Source organism: Miscanthus floridulus, chromosome 11 (assembly GCF_019320115.1).
Source record: "Miscanthus floridulus cultivar M001 chromosome 11, ASM1932011v1, whole genome shotgun sequence".
In the NCBI taxonomy this organism is placed as follows: Eukaryota; Viridiplantae; Streptophyta; class Magnoliopsida; order Poales; family Poaceae; genus Miscanthus; species Miscanthus floridulus.
This window is the reverse complement of record NC_089590.1, coordinates 93,186,178-93,196,051: the sequence shown is the minus strand read 5'-3', so window position 1 is coordinate 93,196,051 and position 9,874 is coordinate 93,186,178. Positions and strand designations below refer to the sequence as shown.

General features: G+C 51.1%; 1 pseudogene; it reads right to left on the bottom strand.

Annotated features, from left to right (window-relative positions):
- Positions 1-6,990: 6,990 nt before the first annotated feature.
- Positions 6,991-9,690, bottom strand: LOC136493965 (probable amino acid permease 7; annotated as a pseudogene).
- Positions 9,691-9,874: the final 184 nt, after the last annotated feature.

The following is a 9,874-nucleotide window of genomic DNA, read 5'->3' as shown; positions in this document are numbered from 1 at the left end:
GTTCCCTCCTGAGCACCCTGTGCACCTCAACCGTAGCTTCGCAGCAGGCCAGCCACCACCGCCGTGGCCGTGCCATCGCCGGGCGCTGTCATCTCGTCAGTGCGCACGTGGCCAGCACCACTCGGGTTTTCTCCGGCCAGACCATCATCGCAAGGGTCTTCGTGGGTGGTTACTTGAGCTCGTTAGCTGTTTGGTTTGCTTCGTTGTCGCTGTGGCTTACGGGAACGCTTCCGCCATTGCAGGTCCGGGCTCACTACCGAGGAGGGAATATGGGACGACACCCCTGCTCGCCGAACCGCTTCCAGACACCGTGTGCTGCCTTGGAGGTACTCATTGGCCCCTTAGTTAGGTCTTAGGGACTCGGGTGTCGTCGGCGTGGCAGCTCAGTGCCCGCGCCGTCGCGCCGGTGCACGCACTGGTGCCGAGGGGCACCATCGTGGTAAAGAAGGAGGAAGGGGAGGATGTAATCGTAAAATCGTAGACTGGGTAAATAGTGTCTTAGCGCTCGCGGTAAATATCAAGTAGTTCGGGGGTGCCCGTGCATAATTGCCTTCGCGCGCAGGCCTTCCCCTGTCGTGGGCCGTTGGCCGACTGGGCCGCGCCTCCGCGTGGGCCGCGCGGTGGCCTGCTGACGCGCGCGGGCAAGATGGCGCGCTGGGCTGGGCCAGCGTGAGTGGGCCAAAGGACTGAGAATCGGTTTTCGTCATTTCCAGTAAATAAGAGAGTTTATTTGTTTTAGTTATGAATCCAACTTCAATAAATCGTAGTAAATTGCGAGGTTGTCCAAAAATAGTGAAACTAATTTTGTTAAGTTCGCAAAAATACCATCTATCTGTTAGTGTAGTTAGTTCACAGTTAGCTGTTATGATTATGGGTTCATAAATTCTAATTAGAAAACTTAGCATTATGTAGATTAATGTTTGTAGGAATTCTTGTGGCAAATTGGTAATAGTTTTAGCTTTAGAAATTTTACAGTATGTTCACTAGGATATTATATGCTTGCTGTAAATTTTGTAGCCTTAGAATGAGTTGTTAGATAGAGTGGCTATTACCTTTGCTTTACCGCATATAGTGTAAATTAGCGTTTGGAGTAAGAACATTGGTAATTGCTATAGGAATGTATGTCACGTTCATACTTGTTAGTGGTGGTGGTACGCAGCTTAGCCTTAGTGGGTAGACCTCACTTAGTAGTTTAATAGATGTACTTTTAGGCGAAGAGTTGTTGTTGTCATCTTATTAAGCATTGCATCGTCATTTCATGTAGATCACGAACAGGTAGACTTCGTACCCGTTGGAAAGCCATAGTACGATGAGGTGATCAAGGAGTATGAGGAGGAGCTCTTCGCATAGGAGGGAGCCCAGGAGCCCGTTGGTACTGACCTTGCTGACCCGGCATCCACCCAAGGCAAGCCCCGGTGCATAACCCCTATTTTTAAATGATCACTGAATATATTTATATGATATGCATTTACGTTACATGCATTTTATGGAAACTACATGCATAAGTATATCTACCCATGAGTCCTACTAGTACAGGTTGAGTAGCTGCTATGCTCAGGATATTGGTAGCATGAGTAACCTGCCGTTACTCGCAAATAGGTGATTAAACTATGATATCATGATGAAATAATGGAAAGGAAAATGGTGACCAGGCAGGGATATAGATTTGGTACTGGTGGGTGTGAGGGGTTGTGTCCTGCGGCCAATAGGGCATAGCCCGGTTACACTTTTCCCTGTCTATGTCGATTAAGGATCGATCTGACCGGAGCGTCCGATCGTCCCGAGTTTTGCCCAGTGAAGGGGTAACGGCTAGTTTAGCCTATGGGGCTATAAACAGAAGGTGGTCTCGGCCATGGCTGGTGTTGAGCACCTCGGTGTGTCCATGCTTGTGAGTGTTTGGGAGTCCTCCATCTCACATATGCTTGATAGTGATCATCCGATTGTGTGAGAGAGCGATTCTAGTGTGATTGCATTGTAAGGTTGCATCGAGTGGCACTAGGTGATCAAGTTGCAAGCCGGTGGTGCTTGTTACTCTTGGAGGTTGCCACCTCCTAGACGGCTTGGTGGTGGTCTCCGTCGAAGCCCGCAAGAAGCTTGTGTGGTGCTCTAGAGAAGAGTTTGTGAGGGGCATTGTGCTTACCCCACGAGAGCCACGAAGAGCAACTCTAGTAAAGTGTGTCATTGAGCTACCCTCACTTTAGGGGTAGGTTCTTGTGGTGCCCGACGTGCGGGCTTGGAGGGTGATGCCAATTAGCCGACGTACCACTAAGTGAGCGGTCGACACAACGGGGACTAGCGTGTTGGCAAGCACGTGAACCTCGGAAGAAAAATCACCATGTCAACTTTATTCTTTCTGTTGGTTTACAGCCTTGTTACACAAGCTTGTAATTACTTTCATATACATTGTGCTCCCAGCGTCGACGACAGCAGGAGGGGTGGCATGGCCAGCAGCGGCCGCGGGGCGAGCAGCTACGGCCAGCCGGCAGCCCAGCGACGCGCGATGCGGGAGCAGCCGCTGGAGATTTGCCTAGAGCAGCAGAGTGCAACGGCGGCTTGCAGTTACGGGTGGCCATGGCGGTTGCGCTGCGGTTGGTAGGCGCGGTTGCTCGGCGACGGGGGTGTGGCCTAGCCGGTGCTGTAGGGCACGCGAGGCGAGGCGAAGTAGCATCGGCGTCATGCGGTGGTGCGGCACGCGGAGACACGGCGCAGACCGAGGGCATGCACGCGCTCACGCGCGGTGGCCGGGCGACGACGGGCGTAGCGCTTGCGGTGCGGCACAACGACTGCTGCAGGCGTGGGGAGGCGCCATAGGGAGGAAGAGGAGCAGCGCCGAGGAGCAGCGCGGGGCCGAGGGGTGCGCGCGGTCATGCTGGGAGCTGGGCAACGGCACAGCAGACACGATGGGAAAACGGCGATGGCAATAGCAGCCAGAGAGGAAGAGCTGAGTGAGAGCAGCAGAGAAAGAAAAAGGAAGAAGGTAGCAGCATGAAACTCGGCTTGCCTGTGCTGTGAAGGGCGTTGGCTGACGGTGCTCCCATTAAAATATTTGGACAAGACCAAACAAACAAAGTCGAGCACGACCAGACAAGTAAGGCAGAGTAGTGACGCCTGACCACGGCAAGTAGAAAAAGAAAGAGTATTGACGCCTCCTCTCGGTTGAAGAAAAGAAAGGGGGAGAAGAGAGTGCACAAGCCGGCGAGACAGCAGCGGCAGCGAACCACGACGACGTCAAGGACATGGCAAGAGATATGGGCGCACGACACAGCGTGGCCGGTGCCGATGCACGTACAGGCAGGGAATGTACAAGGCATGGCAGGAACCGGGCCACGTTCTGCAGCAGAGCTGGAGCGGCGCTGTGGGACCGTGGGGTGCTCGGCAGATGCAGACATATATATATATATATATATATATATATATGCAGAAAAGTGCTGGCCACCGAGATAATGCTAGAATGTGCGGTCAAGTGCCAGCTCGTGTACGCTTATCTGCAGCAAGAAATCAAGGCAGAGAGAGAAGAAAAAGCAAAAGCCGAGGACAGAGCAAGCAACGACACGGAAGTGACCCAACCTAACCTTGTCTACGTGTCATGACTAAACGCCAGAAGCACACGTGCTGGCTCAGGCTCGGTTGCTCAGCTCGAAAGAGCAAATCAGAAATAGGCATAGACAGGGACAGCAGAGGCATCTGGACGGTGCTGACATGAATGACCGTAAACAGTGTTGAGCAGAGCAGGAACAGCACGTTCTATCATCAATGGAGCTCGTTTGTAGCACTTGCTTTAGAGTCATCGTCGTAACTTATATATATATATATAACGGTTTACTACTTTACACAAATTGCAACGTCTAGGCACAGAAAAATTTCAGCAAAGTTCAAATTTAAATTTGATTCAAAAGCTTTATATGTGTATATCGTTCTATTTATTAATAGATTTTATTTTATTTATAAAGGTTGCTTTTCCTGCTTAAACTAATAGAACAAACCGTTCGCTATTTATTTGCTAGGATTATCGTTCAACATTTCTAAATATTTTTAGGCACTGAAATTTAACCTGGACGTTGATTCAAGTCCACAAATCTGGGTCGCACAGGATTCGCTCATCGCATCAAGTATGTTTTAAATAAAAAATCCGAGAAACCCGTTTTTGGAATTTTTACTTAGGTCTAAATCGCGGTGCTAAACGAGCTCGTAACACCAGAGATGTTACACCTGACACCTTTGTTGCTTAATTAGGATTTTTGCAATGTGCTAGAGAACAAAGATAGAGGGGTGTAGTCTTGGCTAGACTGATAGTATTAATTTCGCACTTATTTCGGTTAGCCAACACGATTAATTTTAGAAAAGACTATTCACCTCCCCTCTAGTCCGCCATCTCGACCTTACACAAGCCAGGATTTTTATTATGCCCGGTCACTCCTCAAAGGAGAGCGCCGATTTTACATAATTGTTGTTTGTGTCCTTCCCCTCGCCACCACTCCTTCTCAGACGTTTCTTGTCATGCTCCTTCAACGGACTAGTGTTGGTGTCCAGATGAGGGGTGTGTTCCAGCAGATTAACTTGTTGAGCCACACGCCCTGTACCTCTCACTTCTGTGCCATCTCTTTCCCGGATTCATGAGTCATATACATGTCTACATCTTCGTCCCGTGAGGTATCCATCTCCTCTCCATCATCTTCCGTCCAAGGACCACGGCCTCCCCTGCGTCCACGACCTCTTGCATGACCACGACCCCTACCACCTCCATCTCTCCCCATCATCATAGGCGCAAAAGGAACTCGCAGCCAGTCACCCCATTCGCATTTGTCTCTTCTATGAACACCATCGCCGCACTCTGTGACCTCATGACCCACGAGACCACAATGAAAACAAAAGGTCGGCAACTTCTCATATTGTACCAGGTAAGTCATCCTCTCCTTCAATGTAATCGGGACCATCCGCACTAGTGGCTTGCTCAAGACGAGCCAAATCTTCGCCCGGAGATAAGTTGTCGGATTTATCTTCCCTTCATTCACCACCACTGTAATTGGATCACCCACCTTCTTAGCTACCTTTTCTACAAGCTCCTTCTTCTTCATTAAACCTTCCGGAACGCCTTGGATTCGAGCCCAAACTGGAATCTTGTCTAGCTTGTAAGAATTTACGTTCGAAAAAATCATCATATTCTTCCATCACCGCTTGCTGCACCTCTGAACAGCTAGGGGCTTCCATCCATCACCCTCGTCCAATCTCCGAGACAATGAAGTTGGACTAAAAATAGATTCGGGCCAAGCACCTTGAAGGTCACCTCCTTTGCCGATGCCCAAGCAATTCTCATAGCTCCAAATAATGTGGCATGACTTAAGGGTCTCGTTGTATGAATCCCTAAAGAGGGCAAGCCAACTGCACATCCTTCACTAGCTCCTCAAATTCACCTTGAGAAATCCAAATCCTCCTCCTCTTCACCATATAGATTCAAACCTTCAAGCCGCTCCTCCAGACTTAGCTCCATCATCTCCTCGTTCACCTCATCCACCTTCTCCTTGCCCTACGTCCCCGCCATGCAGAGAACTCCAGCAACGACCGGTGTCCCGGAGGACAACCCGCAAACCAGCGCTCGATCTGGTGGGGAGGGCGATGTAGATCGTCGAGGCGTGATTGACTCTGGCGGCGCCACCAGAGGAACCCATCGAACCCTAGTTTAGGGTATTAGAGTTGCAAACTCGCATCTTACCCAGAGCACTAATGGCAAAATTCATTCACGAGGTCTGTACTTCCTGTTTCAAATTATAAAATGTTTTGACTTTTCTAAATACATTGTTTTTTTGTTATGTGTATAAACATAGGTGTATATCTTAATATATAGTAAAAGTTATGTATCTAGAAAAGTCCATAACGGATGGAGTAGCCTTGCAATTATTATACATTAAGACACAAACTTGTTGGGTAAAGAATACTTAAAGAGTTTGAGTTTATTTGCATACTATACTATATCTCATGATCATGTTCCATTACAAAACGATTGTCCATTATTTTGTAGTAATGGGATTTCTTCATAATATAAAAGTTCAGTACAAAATGTGTATAACAAGGTTTTTTTATTCTTGGAGTCTCGAAGAATTAGGTATTTGCAGGATTAGATTCTGAATAGTCTACCTTAGCTGATGCATTGGAGCGACTTAATAAAATGAAGATCTGCACAACAATTAATTGCACATGTGTGTTTCCAAAAAAAAAATCATGCTCTCACAGTTTCAAGACCTGCTCTTCGGTTCATCGGCGCTCCTGAAAAAATCTAACTGTCTTAGAGCAGCTCTAACCGATGCCTCGTATTTTGGCTGGTTATCACCTCAAATGAGAGTTACTCATCCATATTTCAACTCCTATTTCTCAACGCACTCGAACGATCTCCTAACTCTTCCCTACTTTACACTGGCCCCGTTCGGCTGAAAAACACTGTTCTGGCTAAAAACGTTGTGAGAGAAAAACACTGTTTCAGCTGAAAAAAGAAGCCGAACAAGTCGGATATAAGGTAAGCCGAACGGGGCCTATATATGCCATGAGCCTTACTAATCGGCCCCACTTATCATTTTTATGGGAAGAGAGAAAGAAGAGTGGAGGAATGAGGGGCTCAAAGGAAGACAGGAGGCTAGGCGAGAGTTCAGCTAGAGATGCTCTTAGGATTCGCAAACTAGTCGGGGAAGCTCAATCTTGTGTATGTGTATCCAAGTAGCCATCATGTAGAATCTGCGTGCGATTTAACATGAACAACAGATGCTTGATCTAGGCATAACAGCATATTGATGCGAGCAACCTAACCTTGTTCTTTTCTTTTGGTTTTGAATATAAACACCTAACCTTATTCTCCCAAAGATTACTAATACGCACCCATCAGTGCAAGGTGGCCCCTTCTACAAGCAACCAAACAAACCTCTTGCCATGGATTAAAGACAACGACCTGGTGAACAGCATCACCAATAAACAAAGAGCTTTTGGATCTAATAAACACGCACGGTTAGATATATATATTCATCAATCATCATGGCTAAAACGAACACACAACACAGGGAAATAAAAAAAAACTTAGGTACAGTTTGCTCTCGTTACACTTCGATCGTGACATGCATGACAGAAAAGGCAATACTAGCACACAACACTAGCCGAGCCTCTTGCGGATGACGCCCTCCACGGAGCCGACGAAGGCGAAGGTGCCGACGACGAAGCAGACGGCGCTGAATGCCTGGAGCGCGACCCACGTCCGCGTCCACGGCCGGACCCCTGCGCTGGACGCAGTACATCTCGACGGGGAGGTAGACGGCGAGGGGCCAGAAGACGATGGCGCCCAGCACGCCCAGCACCTCGTTGAAGTAGGGGAAGAGCAGGGCCAGCCCCGTGGTGCTCGCCACGTACGCCGTCCGGAAGCACACCCGCTGCAGGTTCAGCCTGTAGCTCCACGACGCCGGCACGCCGGGCACCTTCACGGCGTAGGATTTGTTCACGAACGCGCTGTTCGGGAACCTGGCCGCGAAGGATCGGTCCACGAAGGTGAAGATCTGCTGGCTGAACATCTGCATGAAACAGAGCCAAGCCTCTCAAGTGACGACTTTGTTTTGTCAGAGAGAAACTAGCGCTGTTCTTTTTTGCTTGCATTGCAGGCGGTGGCGAGTGGCGACATGAGCGTGGCAGCGTGCGTGTCCTGTGTGCTGTGTCACTTGCTACATACCTGGTAGCCACCAAGCAGGTGGAGCACGATGCAGGCGTTGGCGAAGTCGATGAGCCAGTAGGGCTCGTAGAAGCCGAAGCCGGTGAGCAGGTTGCCCGGCGCGGCGTTGCCGAAGGCGGCGTACCCGAAGAAGCTCACGGCGAGGTAGAAGAATGTGGTGGCCAGGACCGCGACGACGTTCCCCTTCCGCATCGTCTCGCTCTCAGGTGGCGTCGATTTGAGCGTGTCCTGTTTAATTAATTGCGAGTTGTCAGCAAAAACATATATACCAGTACTATCCACTGAACAGTGAACACTCACGCTGCTTTAGCCTTTAACTAACACGTTCACGCTCTGAAAAGTGAAGATGGCTGCATACCTGTATCTCCAGCAGGACAATGGTGTACGGGTAGGCGAATGCGATGTCGCCGATGGCCTGCGCGACTCGCCAGACTTTCTGCGCCGGGGTGCTCATCGGAACTCCGGCGACGCTTCCTTTGATCGCCCCATTTTCTGATCGGTTCGATATATACGCACAAGAATATTCACATCCAAGCTTGCATCAATGCTGCTGAACCTCCACCAAAATTGTCAAGCACATGATGCATGTCAGTTACCTATGGTCTTGGCGAGGCCGAGGCCGAGGCCGATGGTGGAGTAGGTGAAGGACATGACGGCGGCGACGACAGAGAGCCATGCCATGTTGTGGAAGTTGGGTATGAAGGACAGCACCACCTGGGCCGCCCCGAAGAGCAGCATGTAGAGGTGATCACCGCCGGCGCCGCAGGGTGCGTCGTGCCCTTGGCTGTGGTAGCAGTTGGCCCTCATGATCGCCCTGCCACAGTGTGCCCTCATGATCTCAGCAGCGGAGCTAGGCTAGCATAGCATTACCGTGCATGGCTGGCCCGGCTGCCAAGTGGAAAACATATCCAGGAGATCGAAGAGCGGGAATGGATCGGGGTATACGTACCTGAGGCATGTTGCCGTGGTGATGGTGTAGGCGATTGCCGTCCCGTACAGGTTGAGGTACTGCAACAGGCCGCAGAGCCAGGTGCGCTTCTCCCCTGCACGTGTTGCTCATCAGTCGCCATAGAAAGATAGCAGTGAGCAAAGGCACATACAGTACTATACACGGAGCTGAGAACAAAGACGACAGGAGTCACAGGAACAAGAACAAAGACGCACGGTCGCAACGCAAGAAAAGACTTGAGGTAGCGTACCCAGGTGCGTCCTGACGGCGTCCATGTAGGTGTAGTTCCTCTGGCGTTTCTGGGAGTCGTCACCGTCAGAGACGGGGGACCTGTAGCAGTGGGAGAGGAGGAAGGCGGAGAGGTAGGTGACGAAGGCGAAGCAGAGCATGGCGACGGGGCCGCCCACCCAGCCCAGCTGCGCGACGCTCCACGAGAGCGCCAGAACGCCGCAGCCGATTATGGCGGTGATGATGTGCGCGAAGCAGGTCCATAGGTTGCCTGCCGCCGCCCATGGACCGACGAGAATTAACGATCAAAGAAACCAGGGGGGGGGATTTGTTAGCGCGACTACTACTGCCGCCAACGGACGCAAGGCGCGGGAGAGAGAGGGTGCCAGTGGTGGTGGTGGTGGTACCGGTTCGCGCGGCGTGGCCGTCGTCGTCGAGCTCGGGGCCGGCGGCGGCGACCACCAGGGGGTAGCTGCCGTGGTGCTGCGCCATTGGCCAGCGGCGCTGGAGGAAACCTGAAAGCCTGTACTACTCGGTACTGGCTGGTGTAGCCGTGTGAGAGGACTGAAGACTAGCGTGGAGTAGTAGTGAGCAAAGACTCCACGAAGCATAGCTCATCGGCGCTAGCAATCCTTGTCACCGTATTGGTGGGTGGCGGCGTGGAGAGGCCGGCTCGAAGACCTTGGGCGTGGGCGTGGGCGGGCGGAGACTTTTGTCTCGTCGACAGGAACGCCGGCCCGGGATCGGGCTAGCGTGGCGCCCTGGTTTTCGTGCTACTGGTAGTACGAAGCAGGAGGAGCTGCCGGGTCTTGCGAGTTCTCTGACGAGTCCAACCAGCGGCTGTGATCCTGTCAGTAGACATTTGCAGTTGCAGACCCCCCAAAAAAAAGGAGGATAACGAGGGCGGGCCACATGCGTTGCCAGGATTGTCCGTTCCAGCAGGCGAGCGAGTTCAGTAGCTTGCACGAAAGGGGAGATTTTCCAGGGTTTGGACCCAT